Source organism: Mus caroli, chromosome 9 (genome assembly GCF_900094665.2).
Source record: "Mus caroli chromosome 9, CAROLI_EIJ_v1.1, whole genome shotgun sequence".
Classification (NCBI taxonomy): Eukaryota; Metazoa; Chordata; class Mammalia; order Rodentia; family Muridae; genus Mus; species Mus caroli.
The window spans coordinates 53,461,535-53,482,971 of record NC_034578.1 but is presented as its reverse complement, the minus strand read 5'-3'; the positions used below and the strand labels follow the sequence as shown (position 1 = coordinate 53,482,971).

The following is a 21,437-nucleotide window of genomic DNA, read 5'->3' as shown; positions in this document are numbered from 1 at the left end:
TGTGGGGACAGGGATGACTAAGACCAACTGCCCTGAAGCATGTGGCCCAGAGGTGATTGTGGATAGTCCCTGTCACTCAGCACCCTACAGGATTCCCTGTTTTCTCCTCAGCACTATGTATAGTCTGACTCCATGCTTCTAGCTGCTAGCCTCTCCCTGCTATTTCCCCATCCCTGTGCTGTGACTTATCCATCTTGGGTAGCTGGCATGCTTGGGGGACAGATAAACTGATTGAGGCATGTGGTTCATCCCTCAGGGTCTCCATGGCCCCTGCCACTTCCTTCCTGGGTGGCCTGAGGGCCCAGGATGGGGGCTGTGCCCAGTATATTGTTTGAGAAACGTATAGTTATGGGCAGCTTTTCTGCTGCATTGCTTACCACAGACATAGCCCGCTCTGTCCCAGGAGGCTCCATCAGACCGGTGTGGGGGCGCCCAGTCACTGGCCACACATAACTCTTGCCGATGAATTGCATGGCATTCAGCAATTAGCGATTGATTATTTGGGGTACTGATAACTCTTTACGATCGACCAGTGGGGCAGGCCTGGCCAGCGCTGGTACGGGTCATCCAGGCCAGGCTGGAGGATTTCCATCAAGCTGTTCATCCCTGACCAGGAGGCTGGACAAAGAGAAGCTAGAGAACAGGGGTTCAGCACCTCCCTTCAGTCTACAAGCCAGCGTTGAAATGGGGGAAGAGGATCTTTTGGGGCACTCACTTCTACGATAGTGTTTTAATCTTCCCTATTCTGTTTCCAGTCTCTCCTATCTCTGGTCTCCTCTTTCCCGCCTGTTAAATGGGATGTCAATCACTCTGTGGGGGCGGTGGTTTGCCTTTGAATGATGAGCTTGCCCTCATTTCTTTCTAATGTGCCTTGAATAGGAACATCTTGAGGTTCAGAGATGGATGGACCCAGGACCATGGTCCATTTCAGTGCGGACAGGAGATTTGAGGATAGAGGATCATGGCCACAGACATTAGTTATCTCTGTGAAGTGCTGGGTCTGGCTTCTAAACCTGGAGCTGGGCTACAGTGCAATGTGTGAGAAAGCAATTTCTAGGGAACCAACGTGAGGAGATGGCAGGGGGGATGTTTAACCTACATACGAGACCCAGTTGCCTTTCAGGTCTGCCAGGGAGCTCAAGGCATTGTTTGTGGGCTTGGTCACGTGACCAGTGCTTTTTAACTTTCTGTTAAGAACATTTTCAGACACTTAGAAAGGCAAAGAGAGCAGTGCAGGAAACTCCCAGACACCCTTGACGGGATTTAACAATCTTTCTTTTCCCCTAAATTATTTTGAAGTATATCATAGACATCGTGACATTTCATCCCTAAACAGTTCAACATTTGTCTCTTAAAACAAGAGAAAATGTTCCTGCCTAGTCTCGAAGGGTCACAACTGCTCTCTCCATTTTATCCTTGCGGGATGAAGATGTTGACAAATGAGTAAGCCAAGGCTCCAGAAGTCATCTGTCCCAACCAAGGTCACATAGCGAGAACAGAAAGGGGATTTAGGGGGTGGCCCTGGGTGACAGCCAGGCCTGGTGCACACAGGAAGGGCAAAGAGGCTGAGGAGCTGTGGAGCCTGGCAGGTGGCTGGAATAGGACCTCCTCTGGGTGGGTCTTTGGGCACAGATTGGAGGTTGGCTCCATGGGAGACAAGAAGTGACCTCTTTTGAATTAATTGTCTCCTTTCCCCTTGTTTGCAGTGAGATTAATAAGGAACCGCAGTGTCAGGAAAAGAATCTAAAACAACTTCTTGTTTATTGTTTAATTTAGGAGAATGTTATCAGTCTCTGGCCATGCGGGTTCTAGAGAGCCTCTGTTGGCACCAGAGACATATCTGTCCACACTAGCTGCTTTGAGGGGGCAACGGGGGTGAAGGAAATGGAGGCTGGACTCATAGAGGGTTTAGGACTCTAATATGGACAAGCAGGAGTGGGCAGAGTGTGTGTGTGTGTGTGTGTGTGTGTGTGTGAGAGAGAGAGAGAGAGAGAGAGAGAGAGAGAGAGAGAGAGAGACAGACAGACAGACAGACAGACNAGACAGACAGACAGACAGACAGACAGACAGACAGACACAGACAGGGACACAGAAAGACACAGACAGACAGACAGACAGACAGACAGACACAGACAGGGACACAGAGAGACACAGACAGACAGACAGACAGACAGACAGAGAGTGAATACCTTTCTGTATATGACAGTGTAGTTTCTTACCAGCAGGGGAATGCATGTGCAGGTGAAGGAAGAGTCCTCAGTGGGATATCTTGAGTCTGGAATCATATTTCTTCCCCTGACTCTCTGATCAGTATCAGGGTTGTTTGCAGAATTGGGGTAGGGGTGGGAAAGCCCCTGGGAGAGAAGTGACCAGGGGGAGCAAAGGACAGAGACAGCAAAACACTTTTTTTTCATCCCTAGTCTGGCTCCCTGCAGACTCTTCATCAAACCTGGTGTCTGCGAGAGTCAGGGAAGGAAAGGATGGAAACTGGCCTGGAGCAGTGGCCCAATGAGGGCTGGTGCCAGTCAGCAGTTATACTGGGTGGAGAACTGAGCGGGATGGGCCGCTTCTGCTATGAGTGACGTGGGAGGGCTAAGCTGTGACTGTCTGCTGACTGGTCCTTCAGGCCTGTCCCCTGCCTCATCAGGCCTTCTTCTGTTGTCCCAGTGTGTAGGGGCTGGCAGAGAGCACCATGCCTGCAGTCTGTGCACATCCCTGCACTGTCTACACTCTCTCTGCAGGACCCCATGTGGGTGCTGAGAGGATCCTGCCCTCTCACATTATGGCACAGAGGGCCCACCTACCTGGTCAGTGTGGAGTGGGCATTTGAGTCTAGGGCTGTCTGTTGGATCGTGAGGCCTGGCTTCAGCTCTCTGCTTTATCCTCAATTGCTGCTCTCTTGGTGTTGGTTCCTGACTGGTTCCCATGGGCCTCGAGGAGGGGAGTTAAACTAAAAGCTACACAGATCATTTCTTCTCTTGCTTTTCTTGTGCTAGAGGCTTCCCAGGGCTCAGAATGTGGGTCTCCATGGTCCCAAGGATGTCTTTCTTGAGGTGTGGTATCACAGGCCCCAAACTCACTCACTAGGTCTCTGTGTGCACAAAGCCTTCCACAGCGTTTTACACCTATTGCTAACAGTTGTTTAAGGTCCTCCTCACAAGCACTTGTTGGGTAACTCTCCATGATGGCCTGAGATCATATAGGTCATTCTGAGGCCTGGAGATTCACGCCTGGGAGTCAAGCATGGCTGAAAGCAGAATCTTAGTCATGGTGCCCACAACTTCAGATTACCTCACTCAACCCTAATAGGCCTATGGGCTGTGGTTTGTTGCTATCCCTATTTAATAGTTGAAAGCTGGCTCAGAGAGACGGAGGACCTTGCAGATCACACAGAGGGAGGAATGAAGGTATTCTTGCTCCTCTAGGAGGCTGTGGCTCTCCTGGGCAGGGGCTCAGTGTGGAGCTAGGCCAAAAGGCGAGGTCTCAGGAGGAGGCTCTGGGTTTGGAAAGAGGATGTCAGCGGTCCTGTGAAGGTTCAGGATGCAGGAGAGGCAGGGGTGGCCAATGCAGAGGCCCAAGGAGATCTGGACACACATGTAAGCCATCCGAAGGCCTGGAGAGCCATGCCTGAGGTCACGCACCAATGAAGGCCGAACAGTTAGTCACAGTTGAACAGCATCTGGAGTTGTTGGTTTTCCTCAGTATTGGAAGGGCTGGGGTTTTCAGAGATGGCGTCTGTGGCTGTGGGTGTGGTAGTGGGAAATGGATAAGAGTGGGCGCCTCTAGGGGCGTCTCTCCCTTAGAAGCAGGCAGAAGGGTGGTCCTTCTCTTCAGCCCATCAGACCCTTTGCCTCCCTCAATGTAGGCTGTGAGAGGGAAGCAGGGTCCTTGGCCCCTTCAGGACCTTCCCTCTGAGGGCTGTAAATATTTTATCTTCACTATATCTGCTGCTCAAAACTGTGCCTTTAACACCTCCTCCCTCCACCCCTTACTTGATTTGAAGGAATGCTGGAACCATTTCGTGCCGGGCGGAGGCTCGCTTTCGCGTCTGCTTGTGCCCAGAGTCCCCTCCAAAAACTCTAATTGCTTTTAAGCTGCGATAGTTGGCAGAACGCAATTTTCTTTACGTTATGGAGAAAGGGTGGAAGAGCCTCCACATTTCCTTCCCTTTTTGACTCTAATGCTTCATTTTGAGTTGCCCCCTCGCTGCTGCTACGGGTCCTGAGGAAGAATAGTAGGGGGGTGGGCTTGAAGCAGGGAGATCTATAGATGAGCATTTTACCTCTCTGGGCCTTCCTTTCCTCTTTACAAAGTGGCCGTGTGTCCTTTAGCCTCCAGTAGACATTTGCTGAGCACATGCACTGGAGACATCAGGAGGGCACGTACACCTTGGTCATCAGCTGCTGCATCCCAGTGGAATGTGACACATAGTATGTGCTCAGTTAAATCTGATTGCTTGGAGGAATAGCCCTACTATGAGTCAGGTACTTTGCCTCACAATGGGAATGTACAGGATGAGCCGGACAATGCACCCATGCTGAGAGCCCACTGGTTATCACGGAAGCACCATGTGAACATAATTTTTGTGTTACCCAGTTCAGGGCAGGATGTGCCAGTGGGATCAGAGAGAGTTACATAGATGAGAGACACTTGGGTGGGGCTGACAGGTGAGCTGGAGCCAAGGAGGAGGGACTTTTACACCAGAAGTGCCATTGCAAGGGGAAGGGTGACCTCAGAGGATTTAAGTGTGGCTGGACCTGGGTGGGTCTGAGCGTCTGGAGAAGGCTTTACAGTAGCCCATGGGGAATTGGAGAGGTGTGGAAAGGTTCTGAGAAGGAGATAGGTTCTGACAGGATCCCTCTGGGTTTGCAGTGGGGCTGGTGGTGGTAGGGACGCTAGCTGGGGTCTACTGAGGTAAGTCTGGGGTTAGTTGAAAGCTGTGTGTGTAAAATAGGAGGCTCACATACTACTGATCATCTACTGTCTATACAGTGGTCAGAGGGGCCTAAGGTTTTAACCTGGACCCTGGCATGGGGTCCCCTGGTTTGGTGGGGCATCCAGGTTATAGTTCGTTTCTCTGTGTTCTTCAAGGCACAGCCCTTTACAGTTGTGAAGCCTACTTACCCCTGACTCTAAGCTGACCTGGACCAATCCCTTGAGATAGCAGAGATGGAGGATCAGTGACTAGTGTCCTTGACAGATATAGGCCCCACTGGGCTTCAGGTTCCAGGTTGCAGGGCTCCCAGCCTATTGCCCACACTACTTCTGCTGAACCTCTCTCTCCTCCAGTCTCCAGCCCTCTCCTCCCACCGCCCCCTTCTCCAGACAATGTTCCTTCCCTGTTTGCATAGTATGTGGGGCTTTTCAAAAGCATTAATGATAGAGAGTAAATTGGAATTGGAGAGGAATCGTCGCTGGGCGTTCTCGGAGGGCTGCCTCTGCCCTTGCATCTCTCAGCCATATTGAAGCGGACAGCCAGACCAGAATATGAATGAGTCTGGGGCTGGCATTGGCCTAATCTGCCAGGGAGTCCTGCCTGGCCAGACAACCAGTGACAACGTTGTTTGCAATGAGGTGGCCATCGCTAGCTAGGGCTGGTTTCTAGGGACTGAGTTGTGTATAGTTCATGGCTATAGTGGAAAGAGGACAGGAGCCTAGAGATCAGCTCTGTCCCCCAAATTCTTATGAATGTTTCACAGATCTGCACATATATGTGCAGGTAGGGTCAGGTGTATCTTGGAACCACAGTGGCTCCTAAGGGGCTGGGGTCCTCATTTAGCTATCCTGGACCCTTTGTGTGATCACTGTTTCTTCTTTACTGGGGTTTCCACTTTTAAGCTGCTTGTGATCTTTGGCACTTAAAGGGACCAGGTAGGTAATGAGAGGTTCTAGCAGGTGACATAACAGGGCGTGGTGGTATAGAGGCTCAGGCATCTCCAGCTTGGAGCCTTGCTGTGACTCTTCCACATAGCTATACTGCCTTTGCTGGACGGACCGTGCTCATCTGCATCGTTAGAGTTTGGGTTTGACACCTGGCAGGTTCGTTCATGACAACCCTTATGCTTCCATATGGGGAGACTAAAGCCCACAGATGAGAGACAGGAAGTTTCCTTGCTCTGCATGAAGCAAACTGTACCGCTAGGCCCTTATCAATCTCCACAACAGGATGGAGGGGAGGTCCTAGTTTTAGAGGGGAGGAAACCAAGGCCCAGGGTGACTGGAATGGGGGCTTTTGCAGACCTAGGTTTGAGTCAGTTTGCTGCAACTCAGGCCTGCTGCCTGCAACTAGAGGGATCAGGAGGCCCTGAGACTTACATAGAAGCACTGAGGAGCATGGCATATTTGTATCAGAAGTGAACCAGCCAGGGCAGGGGGACCCTGGTCCAGATCTGTCACCTGATCCCAGTGTGACCAAGGCCAAGCTGAGGAAAACCCCTAAAGGAAGGATTCAGAGGACACTGAGGAAGGGACAACAGGCCATGTGACCTTGACCTGCTTGCTCAGCGTCCCTGACTGGTCCTCGGCTCCTATTACCCGGCCCCTGTCATATGATGTCTCTTATTCCCTTTGCCCTTTTAATATGGGAGATGGTGACTTCAGTCTTTAGGGGGGACCTGGGGCTCAGCAAGGCCATTTAACACTCTAGGGCAGCCACTCTCTTACCCCAGATAGGGCAACAGGAAGCTAAGCAATGAGAAATGCACACCACTGCTAAGTGGACAATAAAGATTAGGGCTGCAACCTGCTGTGGGGGTGGCCACACTCACACACTCTCTCAGGATTCCCAAGGACCACCATATGTGACCAGGGACTTCAGTGGGGAAACCAAGGCCCAGAGAATTCAAGTGAGATTTGAGGTTTCCAGTCCCTCCTGATCTTGGCCCCATGCAGCCAGTGCTGTCCCTTCATTGAAGTGAGGCTCACTGCACACCATCTTGGACAGCTCCTTTCTGTGGCTGGTGCTGCATGCTCTCCCCATGGCTCCCACACCACCTTGTCTGTAACTGGTGCCTGACATGTAGGGGACACTGCAGGTTTCAGTCTCCTCTAGCGTGGGACTGGCCTTACTCAGTTCTCAATCACTGGGATTGATTCCCCAATTCCTGCCTGGCAGTTCTCAATCACTTTGGGGTATGGACACCCTATATCTGAAGGGTCCTGACGTATGTGTGCAGAAGCCCCCATTCAGCGTATATTCAGCTCTGTATTGTTTCAGTGCTCACAGGCTCCTGGCATCCATAAGTTAGTGCCCACATGCTGCCCATCATGCTGACACAGGACAGGAAGGTGGGCATCCATTGCCCAGGCCATGTCATTTCTGTTCCACCCTGCCACCTTATGAAGGCTCACCGTGTGCCTGGGTCAGGACCAGTGCTCTGATAACCCATTAATTTATCTCACAATCATCTGTTCTTGGTGTCTTCTCTAGATCAGGTCTGGGCTGGGCCCTGGGTTGCAGAGAACCAGATCCACCCTTGCCCCGGGGAAGTCAGAATTGTCATCAGCCACAAGAGGAGTGAGAGTGGGACTCGGCAAAGGCAGGGACCAGGATGTGGCTCCCTGAGTCCATAGAAGCTTCTTGAAGAACACTGGGAACTGACCAGGGAGGGAGGGTGTTCCTGGCAGAGGGTACAACAGGTGCAGGTCTGAGAAGCCTGGCTCTGTGGAGGACTCCCTACTGAGTGAGGTTGAGCTGGGAGGCCCTGGGACCTGGCTTGTGGCTGAGGGTCAGCTAGGAATGGGTTCCAAGGGGCTCGATGGGGCCTAATGAGTGAAAGCCATCTTCCATCTAGAGAGTGTAGAGCAGGCCGTTCAGGTGGTTGGATCCTTATTGTGGAGTGTAGCCCTTGGGCCCTGCAGGTGAGATAGAAGACCCTCAGAAGGGGCTGGAGAGATGGTTCAGGACTCAGAAGTGTGCACGGCTCTTACAGACTATTCTAGTTCAGTTCCCAGCTCCCATGTTGGGCAGCTCACAAACACCTAGAACTCTGGCTCTTTGGTTGATCTGATGCCCTCTTCTGGTCTCCATTGGCACTTGTATTCATGTGCACAGACACAGACACAGACACAGACACAGACACAGACACACACACACACACACACACACACACACACACACACACAGNCACACACACACAGAGAGAGAGAGAGAGAGAGAGAGAGAGAGAGAGAGAGAGAGAGAGAGAATATTTCAAGTCTTTAGAGAAATCCTCGTGAAGTGGTGGGATGGACTAGGGTGGTGAGTGTCATTCACCCTGAGGACAAATCTGCCTCATATTAACTCAGTTGTCTCCCTGAGGGTATGTTGGGGGTCAGTGGGATATTAGTTCTGTAAATAAACGTTTAAGGGAGAGGAACCTTCTAGAGTTGCAGAGGCCTTGGTCTTCAAGGTGGTTTCCTCTGCTTTTGTTGATGGGTTCACAGTGAGAGAGGTATGGACTCTTGGTGAGATCTGCAGTGTGGGTGTTGGGGTTCACCACCTGCTCCTGGCCTCAGCTGACCTGCTTGTGCTCAAACATCATAACACACGTGTTCTCTCACCCAGTGTCCCTGTTCTCACACCCAGTGTCCCTGTAGGTAGAAGCCTTGGGGATAAGAACTGTCATACACACGGGGTGGTGGGGGTGGGAGAAAGTATGTGCATAGAGTCTCCTCACTGATGGGAACTCTTAGAGACACACACAAGGCCTTGTGGGTTTCTTTCCCTTGAGACACACACACCATTTTTGCTGTCACCCAAGGAGTAACAACAGGCCCACACTCCCACAGACTACACAGACAGACATGCTACTGGGAGCGCACACACCCTCGATGCTCACCTCCCCCCTTGCACATCTTTCACGCATGTACACCGATCTCTGCCCACATCAACAGCTCTGCAACCTCCTCAGCAGACTACAGAGAAAACATCCACCTCCCTCCTCCCCGGGCTCTCTGTTCCCCCTCACTCTGCACCTCAGCCCAGAGTTTCCCAGGGTGGTGACTTTTCTTTTTCAACCAGAGAATTCCCCTACCCCTTACTCAGCACTCATAGGCTAGAATCCTGGACCTGGGCCCCAGCCAGCCTGTGCACTTGGGGTGACCTTCTGCCCTTGTCATTTTGGCCCTATGTTCTCTAGCCAAGGTCTCAAATAGGTCCCAGAGTTCCAGTAGGGGCCTTGGGGGGCGGGGGTCCGGCGCCTGGGGCCCGGTGGGAGTGTGGACTCCTGCCTCTCAGTCAGAGAAGTGCTGCTTAGATCTGCATTTTATATTAGGGTCTGGGCAAGATTTTAAAAAAATCCATTAGCTCCCTATTGATTTTGTTTTTCTGATTACAAAAGAAAATCCGAGTCTACATTTGTGGACTGCAGAACCCACAGAAGCCCCCTTGTCTCACCTCGTCCTACCCCTCAGAGGTGATCACCTGGAGGCCTGGCATCCCGGTCTCCCTCTGTGGATAGATAGACGGTTGCTTGTAAACACAGTTGCTCTGAAGGATCGTCTTGATTCCCTCCCGTTGTCCTGCAGCTGCGCCCCATGCTGCCGAATGGTTGCAGGGTGTTCCGTAGTGTAGATGTGCTGTGTTTTACTCGAATGTTTCCTTATTGATAAACACTTAGGCCATTTCCAATTTCTTTCCCACTCTTACTGGCAACGCTGCTGTGAGCATCCTTGAGTATTTTATGTGTGTACATGCACTGTTTTTTTTTTCCCCCTCTGTAGATGATAGAAATGGGATTACTAGGTTGTAGGGTGTGTGGGTTTAAAATGTTAATCAATACTGCCAAATTACCCTTGCAGTGGTTGAGCCAACTTCTCTCCCTTCAATGGTCTGTGAGTGTTCATTTCCCATCATCCTTGCCAGCATCGCTTGTTATAAATCATTTTAATTTTTCCCAATCTGATGGGCAAAAAATGGTATCGTGTCGTTTTCATTTGCATTTGCCTGATTGCTAGTGAGACAGAACATGTTTTCATACGTTTATTGGCCAATTTAGTTCTTCCTCTGCGGATTTCTAATTCACTCCCAATTTTTCTCCTTTGTCTTTTTTCTTATTGATTTGTAGGGGCTCTTTGCATATTAGTGGTATTTTCTTGCAGCTCCTTACTTGCGTTTTAACATTGTTTATGGTGTCTTCTGCTGTACAGATGTTTTACATGTTTATGTAGTTGGATTTGTCAAATTTCCACTTTACAGTGTCTGGATTTAATGTTTGCCATAGGAAGGCTTTCCCCCACTGCACAAAGTCTCATTTCAAATCTGAGTTTTATTGCTGAAAAATCTTCTCAAAGCTGCGTTTGCAGGCTCTCTTCCAGCTGTCTGCTCCTCTCAGCAGCTGCAAAACCATCTCTGGTGGGAGTGGGGTGCAGTGGCCCCATCTGTCCACCCTTCAGCTCTGTCCTTCCCTATGTCTACCTAGGTCTGAGATAACTGCAACTGTCTGTCTTTGCACCTCCATTTCTCGGATGCTCTGCCCCGCTCCTCTTCTGTCTCTCCTGGGAACCACCCCAGCTATTTTCTCATTAGGCAGCAGTGACTAGGACTGCCTTGGTGGGATGGGGACAGGGAGGCAGCTGTCAGAGAATATGCTCCCCTCTCCTTTCTGCCAGTCTAGCTTCAAGTCATGTGAACTGACAAATAGGCTTTATCTCTGTTTTCTGAAAAAGTGTTCTTTCTGGAGGGCAAGCTCTGAGCCAGCCCTAGTCCTGCCTCCACCAGGAAGCCCTCGGGACCTCTTTCCTCTTTTCCAAAGTCTTGGGCTAGGTCCTACCCTTCTCTCCCGGATGTTCTCTCCTGCTCTTTCTGTCTGAGGGCTTCTTCTGGACTGGTTGTTACTTCTCAGGCCTTGCTTTCCACCCGTGTAACACAGGCCCATGGAGGCAATGCTTGCTACTGTTAGACAGAGCCCATGCAGGATACCATGGAGCTGCCAGGCCAGCCAGCTAGGAATCATGGGGAGAGGACCTTGTTATACACAAGGAGCTCAGAGCACGTGCCTAGCTCCTGTCACTCCTGACAACATCAAGTTCCTATAGAGGCCATTCCATTTCTCACCCACCTGGGCACCTTGAACTTGCCGGGCGGTGTTGTATTGGGTCTGGAGAGAACAGAGTCTAACTGGCTGTCTATGGACAGAACTCAAGTCCCCACTTCTTTCTCAGCTGCATGAAAATTCTCCCCACCCCTCCATCTCTAAATAGTCACTGTACTCAGGGTATGAAAGGGGACACTTTGCAAAGCCTAGCTTACCATAACTATAACAAAATACCTGAAACAGCCATCTTATAGAGCAGTGGTTCTCAGCTTTCCTTATGCTGTGACTCTTTAATACAGTTCCTCATGTTGTGCTGACCCTCAACCATACAATTATTTCATTGCTACTTCATAACTCTTATTTTGCTACTGTTATGAATCATAATGTAAATATCTGACATGCAGGATATCTGATATGCGACCCCTGTGAAAAGGTCGTTTGACCACAAAGGAGTCATGACCCACAGACTGAGTTTAGCTCACAGTTTTGCAGATCCTGCTCTGTGACTGGTTAGCTCCATTACTTCAGGCCTATAATGGTAGAAAAATTGTACAGCAAAGCCCTTAGTACCGAAGAGAGTGGGCCTCACTCTCCAATGAAAACACACCCTGATTCACCTAAGGACCTCCCACTAGGCCCTAGGCCTCCAGAGTTCAGTCTGCTTCTATTGTGCTTCCCTGGAGCCTATGCCTTTAATACATGAGCCTATGGGAAACTCACAAGCTCCGAACTATAGCAAGATGCTGGTGGAAAATGTTCCCCACAGCCTTCTGGAAATGAGGCCTCGGTGGGTTGTAGAGGACAGAGTGAGAGCTTTGGAGGTGAGTCAGGGGAGCTGGGAGGTCTCTGAAGCATGGCCCAAGTGCATACCCTAAAACTCAAGGCTGCCATCTCTGACTCATGAGTACTGCGTTTCTGTCTGGGTGTCTTCCCTCCAATCATGATGGGTCATCTCTGTCCATGTATCTCTTCTGCCTTGAGCATCTATCTCAGTCCCCAGGCTCCTAGTGGCTCCTTAACAGGAAGTGTGTAATGAGTGGGAGGCTGAATGAATGGAAGACAGAGTGTTGTCAGAGGGATCAGGTTGGGGGGTGGAGGAGACAGGGTTCTGGGTTGGCTGTGGGCTGCCTTGCTGGGGTTGCCAGTCCTTGCAGCTCTGTCTCCAGTCTGTATGATGGGAAACCTCTCAGACTCCACTTCTGTGAGGAGGAAAATGACTTCCAGGACATGCTGTTTGTTGGTAGATTTCTCTCCCCTTCCTCCAGGGCTGCACCTACTTTGGCAGCATCCTGCAGTTGCTGCGGAAGGAACAGGCGATGGATTTTCAGGGCTCTGCACGCTCTGCTGAGGGGCAGCAATCCAGCAGGGCAGGTTGGAAGGAAGCCCTGCCCCTGCTCTGGTCCCTTGATCCTCCTTAGCAGAGCTCTCGCATCCTTTCCTGGGACTCAGCACATGGGCAGGCCCCGTGTCCAGGAGAGCACTGGCTCCTACTGCAGCTCCTCCCTGCCCCAAATCATTGTCATGCTCTGCCTGTGGTCCCATTTCCATAGCAACTTCTTGTGATGCCTCTGAGGAGAGCAGGAGCTTCTAAAAGGGTTGGGGGAAGGGAGCTGGAGACCCAGTCATTGTCTAGGCTCATGGCAGCGGGGGCTTGAGATGCACTCATGGGGATGGCTTGGCCTGCCAGCTCAGGTGGAGATGGGCTCAGGGCCACCAGCCAGGTGGTCTGGAGGCCTGCCAGGGACATGGCTGTCCTTGTTGGCCTGGCCCTGGCTGGCTCATGCCAGTCTACTGGGAGCCAGCTTGGGCAGGCATTGAGGGCACTCCTGCCTGGCTGGACCTAGCTTGGGAGGAGACCCAGGCCTGATGAATTGTTCAGGCTCTGGCTACTCACCTGGGCCAAGCTGGCACCCCGGTGTCCTTCCTTCCTGTCTTGATCTCCAGGATCTTCAGTCATTGAGAGACATCCTTAGGGCCATCTGAATTGGGACACAGTTTAAGGCTGGAGGGTTGTTTCTTGTCTGGTCCTTTTGCGACAGTCCTAGGATAGAGCCAAGATCCTGCTTGGCACCTAATTCTCTGCCTCCTTCTAGGAGGAGAAGCTGCAGCCTGGGAGGCAGGAAGAATCCACCTTTTAGACCTCATCCTCCCACTTGCCGCATGGCTGAAAGTTGCACTCACATCCTTGGCTTGCTAGAACACAAACTCTGGGAGGGGCTCTGAGCCTTTGGCATTTTCTGCCCTCATTGCATTCATCGTCTTGGGGCCACATCCTTCCATCCATCAGATCTTAAAGGTCTCTCAGAGGCTCTGGGGATCAGGCCTATGCTGGATGGTCCCACATGGAAACACCAGAAAACTCGGGGGATGGCTCCCTGGGAAACGCAGGTGGAGGCTGCTGGGAGGGAGCTGGGTTTTCTAGGTACTTCCCCTCCTGTACTTTCCTCTGTGATCTTTGCCTTTTGTGGACTACTATTTGAAGGAGGATTACCACGGTGCTCCCTGAGTCACACACCCGTGAAATCACGCCTATGATGTGCCTGTCATGTTTTGCGCTAACACACAGAAAAATAAATGCAAGCCAATGAAAGTCACAATGTTTGCATCCCGCTTAAATCCCCCCATGCAATCCAGAGACAGACATTATCTCCACTCTGAGAGACACAGATCTGGGACCCCTGAGTAATAACTCAGAAAGGGATTCAGGACTTTGAGAGGGTAAAGAAACTGAGGGAGAGAGAGAGAGAGACAGAGAGAGACAGAGACAGAGACAGACAGAGACAGACAGAGAGACAGAGACAGAGAGACAGAGAGACAGAGACAGAGAGAGACAGAGAGACAGAGACAGAGAGACAGAGAGAGACAGAGAGAGAGACAAAGAGGGAGAGGGAAAAGAAGAGAGAGAGACAGAGACAGAGACAGACAGAGAGACAGAGACAAAGACAGAGAGACAGAGAGAGACAAAGAGAGAGAGGGACAGAGAGAGAGAGAGAGAGAGAGAGAGAGAGAGAGAGAGAGAGAGAGAGAGAGAGAACTTTGCTCAGGGCCACAGGATCACAGAGCAGGAAAGCTGGGAGTACCTGCTTTGTTTCTGGCCTTCTGGTAGTGTCATGTGAGAGACCCCAGGCTGGATCCCTTAGCATCTTTCCTGCTTCTGTCTGGGGAACCCTTGGAGGATGCTTGAAGAGGGAGTAAGGCAGGGAGAGGATAAGTAGGAGCTGCAGGGATCTTTGGGGACAGGTAGGGGTTCAGGCTGGGAGATACTTCCTGGGCTCTGTCAACAGCATACTTTGGGGTTAGCCTGGAACCTGCCTTAGCATCTGGTGGCTGAGGAGGAAGAGGCAAATAGTGGTATTGAAGGATACCTACTGTCCTCTGCTATTCCTCTGCTGTCTTGGCAGAAGGAAGAAATCCTTGTTTCATGAATGAGGGAAGTGAAGCTTAGAGAGTTGACTGGTCCAAGATCACAGGGCCAGTTGTGAGGCCAAGTAGCCAGACCCATCCTGATGCCAGATATTCATGTTCCCAGAGCATCCCTGATCCAGCTGGTGGCATGAATGTGCAAGTGCACGTGTGCCATTGAGTAGAAAGTGTGTGTGTGTGTGTGTGTGTGTGTGTGTGTGTGTGTGTGTACAATGTTAATCGCCCAGCTGGGTGCTCTCAGATCCATTTGCATGCTTACCCTTCATAGCATCCTGCTCATCCTTTCTGACAGCCACCTCCTCCTCTTTCTTCCCACAGCCTCCTGTATCCATAGGTCCTGAGATTCTGGTACCTATGGGCAAAAAGGCCAACTGAACCAGGCCTAGGCTGATTCCAGCCCAGCTGCACCCAGCACTACCCACTCACAGGTAAGAGGCCATTTGTGGGTTAGTGGGGCTTTTAGGGAGGGCTGTCTCGGGGCCCTCTATCCACATGCTTCCATCTGTCCCTCTCCTCTGCAATCCAACCCCATAGCCCTTGCTGTGGCCGGTCCTGGTCTGCAGCCAGCTCAGAAGCCTGGGGCACTTGTCCCAGCCACATGGTTTCACAGACAGTGCTGGCTAATAGGTTCCCATTCGGCTTGGGGGAGGGGGTCTCTAAGGGCAAGCTGAAGCACTCTGCCCTTAGTCCTGTCACATTGTTGACCGAATGTGTGCTTGATACCAGGTCAGGAGGGAGTGGGAATGTGTGGACGGAGGTAGTCAATGTCCAAGACACTGTCAAGAGGCAGTCTTGGCTCTGACGTGTGGAGTTAATGGGGCTCTGTTGTTGACATTTGGGTCCAGACACCTTCAGGGCAGGACAAGGCTCAGGAACTAGGTGCATGTATTTGTGATGAGTGCTGTCAACTAGATGACCTTGGCTTTCTGTGAACATAGAAGCTTGCCTCTTGGTCTGTACCATAAGGAACAGAGCAACCACTGTGAGAGGGAATCGGCTCTCCTCACTCTGTGTCCCAAGTGAGGGGATGTGTGGAAGCTATGCTCTAACAGATGAGATGGGAGAAGAACAGGCAAGACAGGAAAGGGACCAAGGGTGCTCCTTGGCTTGACTGTGGCTTGATTGTGACAGATAAGTCACTTTACCCCCGTTGTCTGAGCCAGTGGTAAGGCTACAATGGTACCTTGTTAAGTAGGAGCAGTGGTGCAGGCTAGACCATGCTGTCCTCTGTCCTAGACTCAGTGGGAGTGTGGGCTCTGAAGATCCCTTCCTGGGCCTTGAGGACAGTTGTGTGGCTGGGAGAGAAAGTTGTTAGGTGTGGCAAGCAGCACACCCCATTTTTCTTTTCCTGATAAGGGGTGTCACTCTAAAGTCCACTTGCCCCACCAGAAACAGTCCTGATAATTGGTTGGTCCTGGGTGCATTGGTTACCTGTGTGGTAGTTACGGGGTGTTGGGCAAGAAGCCTGGACAGATTAGCGCAGTGTGCTGAGTTCTGCCTCATCCTGGTCAGAAGGCTGCTGCAGTTCCGCCTCTGCCCTTTGGGTGGCAGCACTGACAGGTACAAGATGGGATCACTCCAGGAAGTGCAGGGCAGGGGGAGACTGGCAGAGCTGGGGTCTGGCAAGGCTGGCTGAAGGAAATGATTCCAGGCCAAGGCTGGAAGCCTGTAGGGCCCTTTAAAAGCCATCTATATATATATTTTTTGGTTATAAAATATAATGTGTGTTCTCAATAGAAAAATGCAAGTGCTTGGGTGTTTTGCCCGTCAGTCTTTTACAAAATATGTATTTATGACATAATTGGGATCAAGCTGCACTTACTGTTTTCTAACCTGCGTTTTGCACTTAATACTACACCAAGATCATTTTCCCATCATTAAATACTCTTCTATAATGTGATTTTTAATGGCAGCATAATGTTCCAGCCTGTGTTGCCGTGTCCCATTTAACTAGTTCTCTGTTGTGTATTTTGATGGTTTCCAGTGTTTTGTCACTATAATAGAGCCTGGGTGAACAAAGCATCACACGGGGAGGGCGATGCTGGCAGGAAAGGGCTGAGCTAGGGAGGGCCGCCTAGGCTGTACTGTGGAGGTTGGGCACTTGGATGGCGTTTTTGGCTCGGGGAGCTGGGAAGGGGGCTGGAGCCAGCTGTGCTGAGGGGCAGGCACCTGGCATAGTGACTCCCTGAAATCCTGAAGAAACCATGGTTTTCCATTCTCTGCCCTGCCTCCTCGGCTGGTACTTCTTGAAGTGCCCCTGTGTTGGGAGAGAATAGGGTACCGGGCTGGAGGAAGTGCAGGCCAGGCTAAATCCCAGGTACAGGGTGGGGTGGGCTTCTGTGGTGTTTCCATGGGGCCCCTGGGTAGATGGGGAGCCCTGTCCAGTTCTTTTCCTTACACTGTTCCCATGGAGCCTGGGCTGGCATATGGTTGGTTATGTGTCTGTGGGGATTCTCAGGGTGGACTGTCTCCTGAGTCACGCATTAATCCTTATATGATGTGTACTACGTGCTCTGTGCGTGTTCTCTGGTGTCACCATTGGCTCAGGGGCTCACTCCTCTCTCATTCTCCTGTCTGGCTGAATACCCACTGTACACTAGGTGCGGCTCTTTGTGCCCAGCATCACATGGTCTGGAGAACCACATGTCCCTATCAGAGGCAGGTCAGACAAACCCCGATCCTCCTAGAACTGACCTTCAAACAGGACAGAAAGGGACATTTAGAGCAGCTCAGCGGCCAGGCCAGGGAGTGATATGCATTATGGAGGCAAGGAAGGCCAGAAAAAGGGATGCTGGGTGGCTGGGGCGAGACTCATGGCAGAGGCTCCTCAGAGCAAAGACCAGGAGGGAGAGCGGAGGCTTGAGGTCCTGAACAAACTACACCCAGAGGTCACCCTGGGGTAGACTCAGCTCCTAGGCTCCAGATCCCTGCTAGAGACAAGGTGGGTGGGCCAGAGAGGCTGGAAGGCAAGTCTAAAGACCCAGCCTCATTTTAGACCAGTGACAGCAGGGCTAACCTGGGGGGGCTTTTAAAGGGGCTGTGGTGTTTCCATGGGGCCCCTGTGTAGATGGGGAGCCCCTGTCCAGAACAGACTCTGGGGATGTGTGTGGTGGGCATGGCTTACTCAGGGGTTGGGAAGGCTTGGAGGAGAAGACAGAAATGGGAGGTGTTTTAAAGCTGGGACAGGCAGGGTGGACCTGTGAACTGCAGCTGAGGCCACACGTGTAGACACATGACTATTGTCAAGAGCCAGGTGGCTGGGAAGCCCTCAGAGCTTAGGCTAGAGCATCTACAGAGGAGTCTGGGGCTCACTGCCCAATTCGAATCCAGCCATTCGGGCTCCCTAGTGACAGCCTGGCCTTTTACTTCAGCTTTGCAGATGAGGGATTTCAGTCCTGAGAAATTCCTGCCAGTTCTCTCTCCCAGCTGTTCTTCTCCAGCACCCAATGCTTGGCACTTTCTATGATATTTGTCAGGGTAGGGAGGTGTGCTGACTGCTGATACCGGGCTTAGTTCTATTACTTTCAATTCTATTACTGAGAGAGAGAGAGAGAGAGAGAGAGAGAGAGAGAGAGAGAGAGACAGACAGACAGAGAGAGAGACAGACAGAGAGAGAGACAGACAGAGAGACAGAGACAGACAGAGACAGACAGAGACAGAGAGACAGAGACAGAGACAGACAGAGACAGAGAGACTGCATCTGGAGAGGCTGCAGCTCAGGACCCTCTGAGCACCCCCCCCTTTCTTCAGGTCACCCTCCCTCAGGAACCTGCAGTAGTTCCCCGTTTGCCTGAGGCTGAAGGCTGAAGTCCCTGTCCTATAGATTCTGTCATGATTTGGCTAAGCCCCTCTTCTTTGTGATAGATGACTTGTCTCACTTCCCTCACCTCCTTCTGGAATGATTTTTCTCACAACTAGCTAAGTCTCACCTCTCTGAGATGCCCTCTCTGACCCCACTACCTCTCGGCCCCTCCCACTAGCCGGTTGGTACTTTCTCCTGGTCCTCCCCACACTGCTGGCTTATGGTGAGCTGACCTAACCTGTTGTATCATGTCAGCTCATCAACGCCATCATCATCCTTAACCGGCAGTCCTCGTTCTCTTGTTCCTCGTGTTTCCTGTCTGTGTGCTGTCCCCGCCCCACACATCATTGCCAAAGCTCTTCCCCAGCCACAGGGCTCTGGGGTTTGGGGCACCCAACACTAGGACCCTGGACGAGTTCCTTTCCTATTGCTATGGTAAAACACCATGACCAAGGCAGCTTACAGGAGGAATGATTTATGGGCTTATGGTTCCAGAGGGAGAGGAGTCCGTAATGGCCAAATGGTGGCATGCTGCAGGAGCAGGGGCTGAGAGCGTATTGCTGGAATCCTAAGCAGGAAGCAGATAGCTTGAACTCAAAATGACAGGAGTCTTTTAATTCTCAAAGCTTGCTTCCAGTGACCCACTTCTCCCAACAAGGCTACACCTTCCAAGCCTTCCCGAACAGCTCCATCTACTGGGGATCAAACATTCGAATGCCTAAGATTAGGGGGAAGACTTCATTCAGACACCACAGTCATCCAGGGAAGTTATTAGAGACAGGGGTCCTCTGAGGTCCATTCAGACCTCCTGATCTGAATTTGCTAGGGAGCAACAAGAATGTAGATGATGAGGAGGCCCAATTACTTCGTGTGTGTGTGTGTGTGTGTGTGTGTGTGTGTGTGTGTGTGAACACCCACCTCGGTTTTTGAGGCAAGTTTTCTTATTATCCTGGAGCTCGATGAGTAGGCTAGGTAGGGTACTAGGGGTTGTCTGTCTTCTCAGAACTTGTGTTATATAGCGCATACCACCACTTTGGTTTTTAATTTAAAAAATTTTGGTTCTGAGGTTGGACTCGAGTCTTTACGCTTGAGCTGCAAGCGCTTTACCCACAGAGCTATCTCCTTAGCCACCGCAGTCACCTCTTGATGATTGTTCCCAGGGGAGTACAGGTGTCCATCTGACCTTTACTTACACAGCTGCAAGGCCGATGACATCACTCTGCCCAGGACCTGGAATAGCTCTGCTGAGGGTCTTTCCTCTGAGAGCTGAATCTGCCTCCCTGAAGTGGGGTCCAGGCTCTGTATGACAGAGGATGCACTTGGTCCCCTGGATGTCAGAGCCCAGTGGGGAGGCCATCCCTGAAGGGGCCTCAGCAGTGTCTTGGTTTTGATGGATAGAACACTCCCTCCCCGAACCTCTGCCCACTTAGAGTCAGGGTAGCTGAGACCTGCATCTCTACGGCTGTCATCTGTGGATTCCGTGTCACAGCTGCTGTCTCCAGAGCACAGCCCAACCCCCTGCTCACTACATCTGCATCACAGGCACAGGGAGGAGGAATGTCCTTGGCCTGTTCATCCAGGCACCGTGAGAACCTTCTGTGTGCGGTGTTCTGGGAATGACATGAGCAATCTTGGGGTTAGGGAAGGCAGTAACCTGTCAAAGCCACACAACCCATGGGGTGGGAGTTGAGTCAGCCCCCGAACCCTAGTGTGAGGAGAATTGGTAGGCTGCACAGCAGAGCTCCACACCTACATGGCTCATCATATAGTAATGTCTCACGGCTCTGGAGGCCAGCAGGCTGTGAGGGAGGCCTGGCTTCCCTGTGTCTCTTCACATAGTGTCTCCCTGGATACTATGTTGCCAAATTGTACTTTTGTATGCCTACAAAAATATTTAGCTGATTTGGATTGGATCTTCATATATTGCAAAATGAATGTGAATCAATAGTTCTTAAAAAATGGATTTATTTACTTTGTGTGCCACAGAACACATGTGGAGGTCAAAGGCCAACTCCTTGAAGTAGATTCCCTCCTTCTTCTCTCCAGAGATCAAATTTGGTTCATCAGACTTAGTAGCAGATACCTTTACCCACTGAGACATCTTACTGACATGCGTATGCATATATATATATATATATATGTATATATATGTGTGTATTTTTATTTTTTGTCAAACAACTGTATTGAATTAAGGCCACCATCCTATTCTTGTGTGACCTCATCCTAATTAGCTAATTGCATTACAACATTCCTGCTTTCCAAATAAGGGCATGGTCACATTTTGACCTTATTTGAGGTTACAGTTTCAGCAGGTATGTGTTTTCACATTGGGAATGGAAACCAATGCTTTGTGCGTGCTAGGTTAATCAACTACTGCCCTGTATCCCTAGCTCTCACGACAGGGTCTTGATACGTAGTCATGGCTGCCTCCAAAATCCAGATCTTTCTGCCTATGTCCCTGTGTGTACCACAAAGCTTGACCACCCAAAGCAGCAAGGGACTAACAGCCTGACTTACAGAGCAGCGAACAGTCCCAAGATGGAGCAGGCAGCTATGTTGTGATGGACACTTTGTCTTGTGGTGTGCAGGTAGAGATGACCCCAAGCTACCAGGAAGAGGATGAAATCCTACAGCAGGTGGGGCAACTCGGGGGCCCCTTTTAGCCTGGGAGTGGAACTGTGATCAGGATTTCTTACATGCTGTTCCTAGAGCAGCCTTGTACTCTCAGGGTGAAGGGCAGCTAGGCACAGCCAGGTAGGCAGATACAACTCCTCAGGGCTCTACCCTGAAGCTGGGTTCCCTGAGGCAGCTGCCTTTACCACTAAGCACAGTCTACCTGCCTGTGAATTAGAAATCATCTTGCTTCTCTGTTGTTCTTTTTTAAAGATTTATTTGTTTATTATATATAAATACACTGTAGCTGACACACCAGAAGAGGACATCAGGCCCCGTTACAGATGGTTGTGAGCCACCATGTGGTTGCTGGGATTTGAATTCAGGACCTCTGGAAGAGCAGTCAGTGCTCTCAACTGCTGAGCCATCTCTCCAGCCTCAGTCTCCTGTCTCTTTTTGTCGTAGATAAGGTTAAGATCCGATGGATGTGGTAAGTCACAAACTGGTTTTGTTCACCTTCCTTCCTTCCTTCCTTCCTTCCTTCCTTCCTTCCTTCCTTCCTTCCTTCCTTCCTTCCTTCCTTC

General features: G+C 51.0%; 1 protein-coding gene across 3 annotated transcripts in view; it reads left to right on the top strand.

Moving 5' to 3' along the window:
* Lingo1 (leucine rich repeat and Ig domain containing 1) overlaps positions 1 to 21,437 on the top strand; it is a 179,411-nt gene that overhangs the window by 6,962 nt on the left and 151,012 nt on the right. For all 3 annotated transcript variants that reach the window (XM_029481939.1, XM_029481938.1, XM_029481940.1), the window contains exon 2: positions 14,757 to 14,866. The gene's annotated coding sequence lies outside the window, so the exon portion shown is untranslated. The remainder of the gene's footprint in view (positions 1 to 14,756; positions 14,867 to 21,437) is intronic.